At 38.1% G+C, this 15,137-nt stretch overlaps 1 pseudogene; it reads right to left on the reverse strand.

The window, feature by feature from the left end:
* LOC141496459 (actin, cytoplasmic 2-like) overlaps window positions 1-8,703 on the reverse strand; it is a 29,008-nt pseudogene extending 20,305 nt beyond the window's left edge.
* Window positions 8,704-15,137: the final 6,434 nt, after the last annotated feature.

The raw sequence follows: 15,137 nt of genomic DNA on the forward strand, positions 1-15,137 counted from the left end.
ATCTGGCCTCAGACACCTACTTGCTGTGTGACCCTAGGCAAGTCACTTAACTTTGCCTCAGTTTCCTCATCTGTAAAATGTGCTGAGAAAGGAAATGGCAAATCACCCCAGTGTCTTTGCCAAGAAAACCCCAAACACTTGTTCATCATTCAATGTGTTATGCTCATTTCAATTTGCATCAGTTCATGTAAGCCAAGTTCTAAGAGTATCCTGCTCATTATGTCTTATAGTAGATTAATATTCTATCACAATCATATACCACAACTTGTTCAACCATTCCCCAATTAATGGGCATCCCTTCAATAAAGAGCTGCTATAAATATTTTTGTACATATAGATCTTTTCCTCTTTATTTTTTCTCTCTTTTGGCTACAGAACTAGTGGTGGTATTGCTGGGTCAAAGAGTATGCATGGTTCTACAATCCTTGGAACAAAGTTCCAAATTACTCTCCAGAATTAGTCTTTCTGTAACTCTACTGCCATACATTAGTGTCTCAATTTTTGCACATCCTTTCCACCATTTGTCATTTGCCTTTTCTGTGTTAGTAGTCAATCTCCTAGCTGTGGGGTAGTACCTTGGAGTTGTTTTTATTTGCACTTCTCCAATCAATAGTGATTTAAAGCATTTTTCATATGATTATAAGTATCTTTGATTACTTGTCAGAAATCTTCCTGTTCATATTCTTTGATCATTCTTTAGTTGGGGAATGGGTCTTATTTTTATAAAGTTGATGCTGTATTTTATATATTTGAGAAATTATCAAAGAAATTTGCTGTAAAAATTTGTTCCAGTTATGATTACTGAGTATTTCCCTTCATCCTGTTTTCCTCATTTATTCTCCTCTCTCACTTTTTCTCTTCTTTCACTCTACTGGCAAAAGTATTTTGCTTCCCCAATTTGCTTTTTCCTTTTATCAGTTTTCCCCTAAGGCAATGGGGTTAAGTGACTTGTCCAAGGTCACACAGCCAAGTAATTATTAAGTGTCTGAAGTTGCATTTGAACTCAGGTCCTCCTGATTCCAAGGTCAGTGCTCTCTATCCACTGCACCACCTAGCGACACCAGGGGTTCTTTTCTTAAGTGAAATTTTTACATTTTTTCCTTTGTCCAGTCCTGCTTTTTAAGCAGGTGTTTTCTTCAGCAGATTTTTGCAACTCCTTTATCATTTTGGCTTATTTTATTATTTTTAAGTTGTTATTTTCTTCATTTCTTTTTTGTGTGAATCCTTTACCAAGTTATTGACTCTCCCTCCCATGATTTCTTGCAACACTCTTATTTTTTCCCTTATTTTTTTCTCATTTGGTTTTTCAAATCCTTTTGGAGTTCTTCCAGGAATTCTTTTTTTGGTCCAAAGAACAAATCACATTTTTCTTTGAGTCTTTACATGTAGTAATTTTGATTTTGTTGTCTTGAGTTTGTGTTTTTTTTCTGTCACCATAGTAACTTCTTGTGATCAGGTTCTTTTTTGTTATTTGCTCATTTTGCCGTCTGTTTCTGAACTTTGATTTTATGTTAAAGCTGGGCACTATACCTGCCCAAGCTTCAGGTTTTTGTGTAATTTTTTTTCCCCAAAGCTAGTTCTTTGAATTCATAAGTTTTCAGTTCTTCCAAGGTGGTATGATTTAAGGCAGAGTTGGGGAACATCCAGCCCACAAGCCATATAGGTCCTGCAATATCTTTTGGTTGCATTGTTTGAGCAGCTGCAGGACTTGAATTTCAATAAATCTAGTGGGGGCAGCTAGGTGGTGCCGTGGATAGAGCCCCAGCCCTGGAGTCAGGAGTACCTGAGTTTAAATCCGGCCTCAGACATTTAATAATTATTTAGCTGTGTGGCCTTGGGCAAGCCACTTAACCTCATTGTCTTGCAAAAAAATACAAACCTAAAAAAAGATAATAAGGAAAAAAATAAATCCAGGAGCTTTTTAGGAGTGAATTAATTAAATGTTGCCCAAATATAGCAGGCTAAATTTTAAGTTGATAATTCTGTATGATCCTTGGCAGAAAAAAGCTTCCCCATCTCTGATCTAAGGAGAGATGTGTTTACTACTTTCCTGGCCTATGTTCTGGTCTATGAGAGAGTATTTTTTTTGTCCTAGAGCCCTGACCAGGATGGCCACAAGATCTGGTATGCTATTGCTTCTCCCAGTCCTGGGATTGCATCCACAAAGTCCCACACCCAGTGCTAGCAAAGGGACCACTGTCATCTTTTTCTTCCAGTTATCCAATCCCCTGAAGCATCTGTGAGCTGAGAGCTCCAAAGGATGCTGCTGCTGCTGATTGAGCCAGAGCTAAGGCCCACTGATGCTTGCTGCTGGGGGGAGGCCTGTACTGAACTGGGTTCCATTGTCCCTTAGTGTGACAGATCTTTCTCTACCTGACTTTTAAGTTGCTTTAGCCTGAAAAATTGTTTCATTTTGTCCTTTTGTGACTTCTGTCTCTTTATATTTGTTTTGAAACATTATTTAAAATTGTTTGAAAGGAATTAGAGGGAACTGAGATGAGTCCCCGCCTTTTCTCTGCCTTCTTGTCCCTCCTCATACTCTTTAATTCTAAATTTTTTCACTTTTTTACATTACTACAATAGACATATTATAAAAAAAACATAATATCCCCCACAAAGATAGAGAAACCTCAAGAAAAATAAAGTGAGAGAGAAAAACAATTAAAAGTTCTTCTCTGTATTCAGATACCATTAGCTCTGTCTTTGGGATGGATAGCATTCTTTATCATAAGTCCATCATGGAAATTACTTAAATATTTTTTCCCACAATTGCTATTGCTAGCTGTATTTCCCTCCATTCTATTCCCTCTGCCTCCATTTATTCTGTTCTCTCTCCTTTCCCCTGTGCCTTCTTAAAAGTGTGTTGTATCCCATGATCTTCCCTCTCTTCTATCACCTACACTCACCTTCCCATCTCCTTTCTCCCATTCCTTTCCTCTCCTATTTTCCTCTAGGGTAAGATAGATTTCTATACCCAACTGAGTGTGTATGTTACTTCTTTTCTGAGCCACTTATGATGAAAGTGAAGACTCACTCACTCCCCCTCGCCTTCCCACCTTCCACTCCATTGCAAAAAACCTTTTTCTTGCCTCTTTTATGTGAGATAACTTAGCCCATTCTGTCTTTCCTTTCCCTTTCTCCCATCATATCTTTCTTGTCCATTAACACCATCTTTATAATATATTGTACCTTCAAATTCAACTCCCTCCTGTGCCTCGTCTATATATACTCCCTCTAAATGCCCCAGTAAGTGAGAAAGTTCATATGAGTTTTCAGTATCATCTTCTCATGCAAGAATTCAAGCAGTTCAACATCATTAAATCCCTCATAATTTGCCCTTCCCCATATACTCTCTCTATGCTGAATCCTGTACTTGAAGATTTTGCTTTCTGTTCAGCTCTGGTCATTTCATCAGGAAAGTTTAAAAGTCCTCTATTTCACTGAATGCTCATCTTTTTCCCTGAAAGAGGAAGTTCAGTTTTTCTGGGTAGTTGATTCTCAATTGTAATTCAAGTTCTTTTGCCTTCCACAATATCATATTTCAAGCCCTATGAGCCTTTAACATAGATGCTGCCAAGTCCTGTGTTATCCTGACTATAGTTCCACGACATTTGAATTTTTTTCTGGCTTGTAATATTTTCTCCTTGACCTGGGAGTTCTGGAATTTGAGTATAATATTCTTGGGAGTTTTCATTTAGGGATCGCTTTTAGGAGGTAATCGGTGGATTCCCTCAATTTCTATTTTGCCCTCTGTTTCTAGGATATCAGGGCAATTTTTTCTTGAATTATTTCTTGAAAAATTAAGTCTAGGTACTTTTCCTGGTCATAATGTTCAGGTAGCCCACTAATTTTGTTTTTGTTTTTGTTTTTGCAAAGCATTGGAGTTAAGTGGCTTGCACAAGGCCATACAGCTAGGTAATTATTAAGTGTCTGAGGCTGGATTTGAACTCAGGTACTCCTGACTCCAGGGCCAGTGCTCTATCCACTGACCCACCTAGCTACCCCCAAAGCCCAATAATTTTTAAATCATCTCTCCTAGACCTGTTCAAGGTCAGTTGTTTTTCCAATGAGATATTTCACATTTTCTTCTAATTTTTCATTCTTTTGGTTCTGTTTTATTATTTCTTGATTTCTCACAAAAGCATCAGCTTCCCTTAGCTCCATTCTACCTGTGAAGAAATTATTTTCTTCAAAGAGCTTTTGTATCTCCTTTTCCATCTGGCCAGTTCTGACTTTTAAGGCTTTCTTCTCCTCATTGGACTTTTAGACCACTTTTTCCATTTAGCCTAAATTGGTTTTTAAGACGTATTTTCTCCAGTATTTTTTGTATCTCCTTCATCAAGCTGCTGACTTGGTTTTCATGATATTCCCCAAACTAATCTCTTTTCTCTTCCCAATTTTTCTTCTTTTTTTTTTTAAATTTTATATTTAATATTTATTTATTCTCGTTTTGTACAATGTTTTTATACATTAATAAAATATTCTTGTTTAAGAGTAAACAAAATACCCCCTCCCCCAAAAAATATAGACTCGCTTGAGCAATAAAGTAAAAGGGAGAGAAAAAAATTAAAATTAAAAAAATAATAGTAATAATTGTAGGTATGGCCAGGTGGCGCAATGGATGGAGCACCAGCCCTGGAGCCATGAGCACCCAAGCCCACATCTGGCCCCATACACCCAATAATCACCCAGCCGTGTGACATACAAGCCACCCCAACCCCACTGCCCTGCAAAAACCAAAAAAAGGAAAAAAAGACCCAAAATAAAATAAAATAATAATAATAGTAGGGGTGGCTGGGTGGCAGACAGAGCATTGGCCCTTGAACCAGAAGCACCCAGGTCCAAATCCGGCCTCAGACACCCAACGATCACCCTGCTATGTGGCCCCAGGCAGGCCACCCAGCCCCATTTGCCCTGCACCCCCCCAAGAATAATAACAATAAAAAATGTGCTTTAGTCTTTGTTTCAACACCAACAACTCTGTCGCAGGTGGATCACATTCTTTATTATTAGTCCATCACAAAAGTTACTTCCATATTTTTCCACTGTTGCCATTGCTGATCACAACTCCCTCCTTTCGTATTTCTGCACTACCATGTACTATATTTTCTCTCTCCTTTGACTCTGCTGTAGGGTAGCTGAGTGGTGCAGCAGACAGATCCCTGGCCCTGGGGCCAAGAGGCCCTGAGCCCACATACCACTCCTTAGGTCCAGCATCCACCTGGCCCTATGGTCCCAGACAGGCCTTCTAATCCCAGCCCCTTGCAAGAAGTAAAAAAAGAAAATGTGTTATATCTGACCACTTTCCCCCCATGGTCCATCCTTTCCTCCACCACTCACATCACACACACCCCTTCCCCCTGTCCCCCCCTCCTTCTTACTCCAATGTCTATACCCCATTGAGTATATATGCTGTTTCCTCTCCTAGACACTTCTGATGAGAGCAAAGATTTCCTCATTCCCCCTTGCCTTCCCCCCTTCCATGTCATTGCAATAGCTCATTGTAATAAAGAAAAATCTTATTATATGAAATATCTTGGCCTATTCCTCCTCTCCTTTTTCTTTCTCCCTTTATATTTCCCTTTTTTCTATTGACTCAATTTTTACACCATATTTATCTTCAAATTCAGATTTCTCCTGTACTTCAATTATAAAAGCTCCCTCTACCTGCTCTATTAACTGAGAAGGTTCATATGAGTATTATCAGTGTCATTTTTCTATGCAGGAATACATGCAGTTCATCATTAAGTCCCTCATATTTTCCCCTTCCCAATCTCTATGCTTCACGTGAGTCCGGTATTTGAAGATCATATCTTCTGTTCAGCTCTGGCCATTCCAACAGGAACATTTGAAATTCCCCTAATTCATTGAAAGTCCATCTTTTTCCCTGGAAGAGGACATTCAGTTTGGCTGGGTAGTTGATTCTCAGTTGCATTCTAAGCTCTTTTGCCTTCTAGTATATTATATTCCAAGCCCTACGAGCTTTTAATGTAGTTGCTGCTAAGTCCTGTGTGATCCTGACTGCAGCTCCACGATATTTGAACCGTGTCCTTCTGGTTGCTTGTAATATTTTCTCTTTGACTTGGGAGTTCTGGAACTTGGCTATAATATTCCTGGGGGTTGGTTTTTTGGGATCTCTTTCTCAGGGGGATCAGTGGATTCTCTCCATTTCTATTTTGCCCTCTGCTTCTAGGATATCAGGGAAATTTTTCTGTAGTAATTATTTGAAAATGATGTCAAGGCTCTTTTCCTGATCATGACTTTCAGGTATTCCAGTAATTTTTAAAATTATCTTTCCTAAGTCTGTTTTCCATATCAGTTGTTTTTCCAATGAGATGTTTCACATTTTCTTCTAATTTTTCATTCTTTTGGTTTTGAAGTAATGAGTCCTGATTTCTCGTAAATTTAGCAATCTCCCCGAGTTCTATTCTTTGTTTGAAGGATTTATTTTCCTCAGAGAGTTTTCTTATCTGTTTTTCCATCTGGCCAATTTTGCTTTTTAAAGCATTCTTCTCCTCAATAACTTTTTTTTTAAGTTTTTCAAGGCAATGGGGTTAACTGGCTTGCCCAAGGTCACACAGCTAGGTAATTATTAAGTGTCTGAGACCAGATTTGAACCCAAGTACTCCTGACTCCAAGGCCAGTGCTTTATCCACTATGCCACCTAGCCGCCCCCTCCTCAATAACTTTTTGAACTGTTTTATCCATTTGACCTAAGCTGGTTTTTAGCATGCTATTTTCTTCAGCATTTTTTTCGGATTTCCTTGACTAAGCTGCTGACTTCATTTTCATGCTTTTCCTGCATCTCTCTCATTTCTTTCCCCAGTTTTTCTTCTAACACCCTCATTTGATTTTCAAAGTCTTTTTTGAGCTCTGTCATAGCCTGAGCCCAATTTCTGTCTTTCTTGGAGTCTTTAGATGCAGTAGCTTGTGCTTCTTCATCTTCAGACTGAGTGTTTTGATCCTTCTTGGGCTCTTATGCAAAATATTTCTCAATGGTGTTCCTCTTTTTTCTCTGCTTGCTCATTTTCCCAGCCTAAGCCTGCTTTTGGGGTGCTTCCTGAGCTTTAGGGACACTCCCATAAGGGTCTCAATGTGTGAGGCTCTGTCCTCCCTCCTGATCTGTGAATGACCATATGTGCCCCGCTCTGCCACAGGGCTGAGGTGGGGGGCCCTGCTGTTCTATGGGGGGGCCTAGATTGTGATCAGAATCTGAATGTGGTCAGAGCCCCAGAGTCCTGTTCCAGGGGCAGAGGACAGAGCTTGGCAGTCTCTCTTCACTCCCTTCCCTAGGTTCAATGGGCTCATGCCCTGGGGGCTCCTTCTTATGGCTCTGGATCCTCCTGCTTCTGTTTCCTGGGACTTGGCTGAGCTGGCCACTTGGCTCTCTGTGTGCCCTGAGGGCTGGGCTTCATGTGCTCACTCTGGCAGAGGTCCCCCACTCTTCCCCCAATTTGTGCTCAGTGCTCCCTGGGGCTTAGCTCAGGGAACTCCCCCACTGCTGTGAGCTAAGGGTCCCAGTGCCCTGGGGTTGCCTCCAGGAGGCTGAAGTTCTTTGCTCTGGCAGGCCACCTCTCTGGCGGGCCGCCCCTCCAACCCCAGGGAGCAGAGCCTTTTTGCTCTTTTACAGGTTACCTCACTGGGTTCTGTCTCTTGAAAATTTAGTTAGAGTCCTTAGTTTGGAAGATTTATGAGAGAGGTCCTAAGACACAATCATTCTTCTTGCCATCTTGGCTCTGCCCCCACCTCATTTCCCCAATTTTTCTTCTACTTCCCTTACTTGATTTTCAAAATCTTTTTTGAACTCTTCCATAGCCTTAGACCAATTCATATTTTTCTTGGAGGCTTTGGATACAGAAACATTGACTTTATTATCTAAGTGTGCATTTTGATCCTCCATAGGACCAAACTAATATCTATGATTGAATTTCTTTTCCTTCTGTTTGCTCATTTCCCCAACCTATGACTTGATTTTAACTCTTTGTTAAAGTGGAGTCTGCTTCTAGGATAGAGGATGCACTATCCTAAGCTCTTGAGAGTTTCTGCAGTTGTTTTCAGGGCTAACCCCTGCCCTGAGCCTCAATTCCTTCAAGGTCTTATGAGAGGCTCTGACTGCTCTCCTGGGCCTGTGCTCTAGTCTGTGGATAACCACAAGCACTCCCCCCTACCCTGGAACTGTGAGGAGGATCCCTGCTGGGACTGTTTCTAATCCAGATTTAACAGACCCTGAGGATCTTCCAAGTTTTCTTGACCTGGAAAATAGTTTCATTCTGTCTTTCTGTGGGTGGGTTCAGCCTCTCTAGAATTTGTCTAGAGTTATTATTTAAAGGCATTTAGAGTAGTCTTTTTCTGTCTTCTTTCCACCAACTTGTCTCAGCACCCCCCCCGCCCAAATCTTGAGGAAAATAGTCATATGATTCATATAGTGTGCAGAGAAATACAAGACTTGTTCCCTGTGCTGATAATAAAAGCATTGGAAAGCATGGTGACAAAACTAATGCCATTGGCATCTTTCATGTGGACTACATCAAAGGAGGTTGGATGTGTCTCCCTGTTGGTGATCCCACTAATTTGACCCAAGCTGGATCCACCAATCATCGTATACAGGTTACCAGTATCCAACTTCATGAAATCCATATTCTTATCAGTCTCTAGATCTATCTGAATGGTGTCATTCACTTCTTGAACAGGTTTGGATAGCATTATGAGTCATGACCTTAGCTTCCACAAAGGTCTTTTTCTCTTTGCAGTATGTCTTTGCCTCCTCAGTTGTAATACAGTGAATAGCAAAATGGACTTGGTGTCATCCACCAGATGGAAATACTTGCTGGCCTTCTTAATGCTGATGAAAGTCAAGATACCAGTAGGGTAGGTCATGTTCTGGGTGGACTTCGTCATAAATCTTGATAAACTGCTGCATGCTGGTCTTCTTAATCTTATCATCCTTTACGATGTACTTGAGTCAGTTGTGGACAAAGATGATGTGTGGGAGGTACCACTCAGTTTATGGGAAGATAGGGATGATTTGAGAGCAAATGCATGGCTCAACTTGTCAAACATTCATTGTTTGGAGATGGCCAAATGCTTTCAGTGCTTCTTGGTCCCAAGAGTCATGATTAGGGAAAGAGCCCATTGCTTCTAGGCTGAGGAAATAAGGAAGGGACTATAAAAAAGATAAAAGCTAAATTGGAATAGGGCTAGTCTAAGATACCAATAAATCTTAACCAACCTACCAAATATTCTATTATTTGATGGAACTGGAGCATATTAATATAGAGCTTTCCTTGAGTAAAAAGCTATTATAAATATCATTTATTTAATAAGCTTATATTAAGTGCCTTTTATATGCATTGCTGATCTATATCAGTAGAGGTGGTTCCTCACCAGAAGCTCCCCATCTCCTATCTCTATATTTCTGATTGTAGGGATATAGACAGAAAGACAGAATAATCTTTGTCTCCAAAGACATTACACTTGTGGCATAAATATAGATGGTGCCAATCATTCACTAATACTACTTGCCAGGCACTGGTGATACAAAGAAAGGGAATATGATAATCCCTCAAAGAACTTATGGTCAAATGGGAGAGACACAATACAAACAACTTTGTATAAACACGGTCTTTACAGGATAAATTGGAAATAACCAATAGAGGGAAGGCATTGGCATTACAGGGGAATGAGAAAAGGCTTCTTGTAGAAGATGGGACTTTAACTGGGACTTGAAGGAAGCCAAGAGACAGAGGTACTGTACTTCATAAGTATTCCATATGATATCTACTATACTGTAATAGTACAAACATCCCTTTTGTTTTCAAAAGCTTTCTTTCTTAAGTATATGGAAAAGCAAGGTTTCATTTTATTAATTATCTAGTGAAAGAATATAATATGTAATTTATCTACCAGGAGAAGTTTTTCTCAAGACGCTGAACAAGCAATCATGTGGTAGGGCTTATATAAATTCCTCTCCTTACTGGGCTTCTTGAGGACCACAAGGCAACCCTACTGGGGGCTGGGTATGAAGAGGGGTGAACATAACACCTCCTGTTTTATTGTTCTACATTTTAAGACTCAGGACAAAAACCCCTGCTAGGCTTGCTCCAAATCAGATTCTGGGACAGCAGATTTCTGTTTGCGAATACAATATTTCTTAACATTTTTTTAAATTTATTTTATAGCAATGAGCTTAAGTGACTTGCCCAAGGTTACATGGTTAAGCAATTATTGTTTGTCTGATGTGGGATTTGAACTCAGATCCTCCTGACTCCAAGCCCAGTGCTCTATCCACTGTACCACCTACCTGCCTCTGAATGTATCAGCTCTTGCATCTCCTTCTGGCCTGTTATAATTGGAATTTCTGGATGCTTCCTAGGACATAACTAAGTGGCATATAAAGTTGAAATACATGTTAGAAACTACAGGGTCAGCCTAGAATCTTAAATTACCCACCTTCAGAGATGAACTTCATTTTTATTCTTCTCATATTCATTGGTCCCCCCTTTTGTTTTCCAAATCTCTATGATAGTGAATGCCATATCGCCAGAGAACAAACTCCTCTTCTAAACACCAGCTACCCATTCCACACCAGCTACCCATTCCCTCATTCCTGGTGAGAATCTAAGACCCTCATTTCCATATTCTGGCCTGGACTAGGAAAAAAAGACTCACTTTAATTTTCCCTTGGATTTCCTTACCAAGACTTTGACATTATAGAAAATGTTATATTATGTTGTTCAGAAAACATATTAATTATTGTACTGTTTAAATCTAATTAGAAACCTTATGAATCCAGAATGTCACCTTGTCTAGTAACTCTTTAGGATTGCTTAGATGACTATGATGAATCTTGGAATATTTTGAGATGTGAGTTCCCTTGTCTTTTGGTTCTTCCCAAATTTTATTGAAATTTTATTATTTCTTTTAAGAACTGCCTGTTCAGGGCAGCTAGGTGGCATATTGGATAGAGCACCGGCCCCAGATTCAGAAGAACCTGAGTTCAAATCCGACTCAGACACTTAATAATCACCTAGTTGTGTGACCTTGGGCAAGTCACTTAACCCCATTGCCTTGGAACCCCCCCCCAACCTGCCATCACATTCTTTGACCATTTTTTTCTATCATTTTTTCCAATTAGCTTCATAACCATCAGTAATTGGTCCTTAATCTCTTTGAGCCTCATTGTCCTTCTACATAAGATATGGGATTGGTCAAAATAATTTTTCTGACCTTATCAAGTTCAAAATCCTTTGTTATAGTGAGGAAAATACTTTATAAACTTTAAGGTGCTATAAAAATGTGAGTTGTACTAATCTCTACTGGTTAGTAACGTACAAGACTTGGAATTATTCAGAAGGTTATACAGGATATATCATTTTAGTAGGAAATTTTCATCCCAATAATTATTTTACTTTTCTGAATTAGTATTTATATTGTTATGATGCTTTAAAATGAAATAATATGACTACATACAATAGTATGTGACATTTTGATTCAGACTATAAATATAGAAATCTGTTAATACCATGAATAATAGTCAGGCACACTTCTATAGATTAAGAATAGAGCTGAGTCTCAATAAGACATGCCATAGAAGATGCTGAGATGTTGTCTTATAGTTTGAGTCACTTAGGTTAAAATAATTAGATTTCCCTCAAAGATTATATAACAAGATTTCAAATTAAACCAGGATTGATCTTTGAACTCTTCATTGTGGTCTGTCTGTCTGTCTTTCTTTCTTTCTTTCTTTCTTTCTTTCTTTCTTTCTTTCTTTCTTTCTTTCTTTCTTTCTTTCTTTCTTTCTTTCTTTCTTTCTTTCTTTCTTTCTTTCTTTTTCTTCCTTTCTTTCCAAGGCAAATGGGGTTAAGTGGCTTGTCCAAGGCCACACTGTTAGGTAATTATTAAGTGTCTGAGGCCAGATTTGAACTCAAGTACTCCTGACTCCAGGGCTGGTGCTCTATCCACTGTGCCACCTAGCTGCCCCATGGTATTTCTTTTTAATCAACAACAACAAAAATAATGCAATAAAGTCTTCTTTTGAGCATCACCAAAATTCAATACTATTTTTCTCCCAATCATATGATAGTTTAAGACAATTGAGTTCCTATCAGTAAGTGAAAATATGTGGGAAGCAACACCAGTTTCATTCTAAACTTTGTGATATATTTCAAATAAATTTAAAAAGGGAGAAATATAAACCTGGATGGCTAGCAATATTTAGAATATTAGGTGTGGAATTCTTCTCCCCAGTTATCTTGTTCAACTTCTCATAGGGTTTATTTCTTTTGGCTCAGGTGGAGAAATATACTCCAGAGATATTTTCATTAAGTAAAAATTTGTGAGAGTGAATGAAAATTATGTTTTACTGCATGAGGTCCCAGATATCATTTGTCTGACCATTTGAGTAACTAACTTGGCAGAACTTTAGACATTTTCATGGGTTAAACAAAAAACAAGCTCTTAAATGTCAATCTACTTCTACTGCTCAGTCCCATTAGTCAACATGGTCTAATGCCCATCTTAATGAACTGCCTTTTTGTTTAATTAAAAAAACCCTTCAGTCTAAAGTCACAATGAAAGGTAATGTGCATGAGATCAAGAGTTAATGCTAATTTTCATGGCCATCTTGGCTATATAGAGGGAAGGAAATTGGGACAATTGCCAAAAGCAAATTTACCCCTAAAAGAGCCTTCCCATGAAATGACATAGATCATAGTTTAAGTTATTAGAGTCCAATGATGTTTAAATACTTGAATATTCATTAGCCTTAAGTTATACATTTTGAAATCTATTGAAAGATGTTACTATTTATCTTTTTTCAGATATTCTATGTGATCCACTAAACAACAAAAATTTAAAAAAGAGAAAGAACCTTCAATATATAGCAGTATTAAACCAGAAAATAAAATTAACTGTACCTAATTAATAACCTAATTTTACACATACAGCATATCATATATACAGGGAAAAATGACAGATGACTTCCAACTGAAGTTTATTATAGACCTTTAGACCTGACCTCCCTTGTTCCAGGTTCAGAGGGTAAACCATGTCAACAGACTTGGGTTTCAAGCTGCTGCTAATTATTCAGAGTATTTTAAGAGAGACAGGAAGTTCCCTGAGAGAAAACCACAAGCTTTATTTTCATTTGATACCAACCGTTCTGTGGTTTTTTGAGATGGTCTTTAAAGATTTGTTTTTGGATTTTTTCTTCCAAAGAGGATGCGGAAAAGAGCATGGATAGAGTTACAGAAACAACACACAGAAAGAGAAGGAGAAAATATTGGATTACATTAAACAGGTTACTTAGTAGAGATGGGGCCTAAGTAAATAAATGAAAATATTCTGTTCCTTTCAATGGAGGATAGATGTTGTAATTTTCATTGTAAAAATGAAATTATGAAAAGGAAGCTTATTTACATTTGACATATCTATAGAATTATATATGAACTGGAAATTTGCTAGTACTATGACTATGGTGCAAGAATGTTGAGGGTCCTTGTTAGTCACTATATGAATAAATCAGCACAGATTACAGATTGGCAGGTATATTGCAGCTTGCTCACCCACTCATGACTGTGACCTGACCCATCAGTAGGTGATGGACATCATATTCTATAGATTATATGTGCATGTAAACACATACACACACACACACACACACTACTTACTGGGAAGGATCGGAAAACTGCTAACTCTTAAAACAACTCTTAAATTTTAATTCAATTCCACTGCTCATCTATTAGTTAGCATGGCCTGATGCCCATGATAGTGATTTGCCTTCTCATAATTTTAAAAACAAAACAACACCAAAGCCCTCATAGTCTATAGATAAAGTGAAAAGTAAATTTAATTTTCAAAAACTTCAAACTAAATTTGAAATTCAAACAAAAATTGAATTAGTCAACCAGGAAATTCCAAACAAGTTTATATTAGTTTTTAAATAACATGAACAGTAATAGTATCATAGTCCATCTGCCAGTTTGTTTTTACCAAGATATGGCCACTGTAAGTTCAGTAGCTTCTTGGAAGAGTTGGATGAAGATGGACATCAAAGGTGGATGAACAACCCTTAAAAAGGATCAACAAGCCTTCATACCAGACATACTAGTTCTTCCTGAATACCTCATATACCTCATATGCTTTCTTAGATAGAATAAAGAGAAATGGATGAGTTCTTAGAATTACTTATAGTCCAATGAGTTTTCTTGTGTAATTGCAGAGAAACTGGGGAAAGGGAGACACTGAGAGAGACAATGCATATATTCAGTGTCATACAGAAAAAGAAAGAAATATAATAATAGCTAATAAAGCACAAAATGGAGTTAATCTTCTCCACAAAATCTACTTTTGACAACAGATATTTTGAAATGCCAAAGAAATAAGGAATTTTAGAGTTGATAGAGGCCTCAGCAACTGTCTAGTTCAATTCAGGTCCAAAGATAAATTCCCACTATAACATACCTGACAAGTGGTCAGCTCTCTTCTGATTAAAATGGGGGAAGTCCATTAATTCTAAAGGTAGCTTATTTTACAAAGGTAAAATTGGAATTGGAATATTAGGAAATTTATCTTCATAGCATACTTCTTTCTACCCATTGTTCTTGGTTCTGCCTGGGGAAAAAGAGAATAAGTTTCTAATGATAGTCCTTTTGGTATTTGAATCCAGGTAGAACATCTTCCTCTGAATGTTCTTTTCTTCAGGCCAAAAATTTCCAGTTTCTTTCACCTATCTTCAGGGTCCTTCCTATTCTAGTTACTTTTTGTATATTCTCCTGCTTGTCATGTCTTTTCTGAATATGGTACACAAAACTAAAGACAGTCCTTTAGATATTGTCTGATCAGAACAGAAGACTGTTTTCCTAAATGCAACCCAATATTGTCTTAGGTTTTTCTTTTGCTATCACATCACTTTGCTAACTTATATTGAGTAAATAGTGTTCTAAAAACTCCATTACTTTTTCAGGCATACTATAGTTTAACAATGTCTCCCCTATTATATAAATATTTTATTTGTTTTCCAATTACATACAATGGTAGTTTCTACCAATCTTTTTTTTCAAGGTTTTGAGTTTTACAATTTTTCTCCCTGCCTCCTCCCTCCTCCCCCCCAACAGAAGGTAATCTAATAGGGGCTTTGC

Source organism: Macrotis lagotis, chromosome 8, assembly GCF_037893015.1.
Source record: "Macrotis lagotis isolate mMagLag1 chromosome 8, bilby.v1.9.chrom.fasta, whole genome shotgun sequence".
NCBI lineage: Eukaryota > Metazoa > Chordata > Mammalia > Peramelemorphia > Peramelidae > Macrotis > Macrotis lagotis.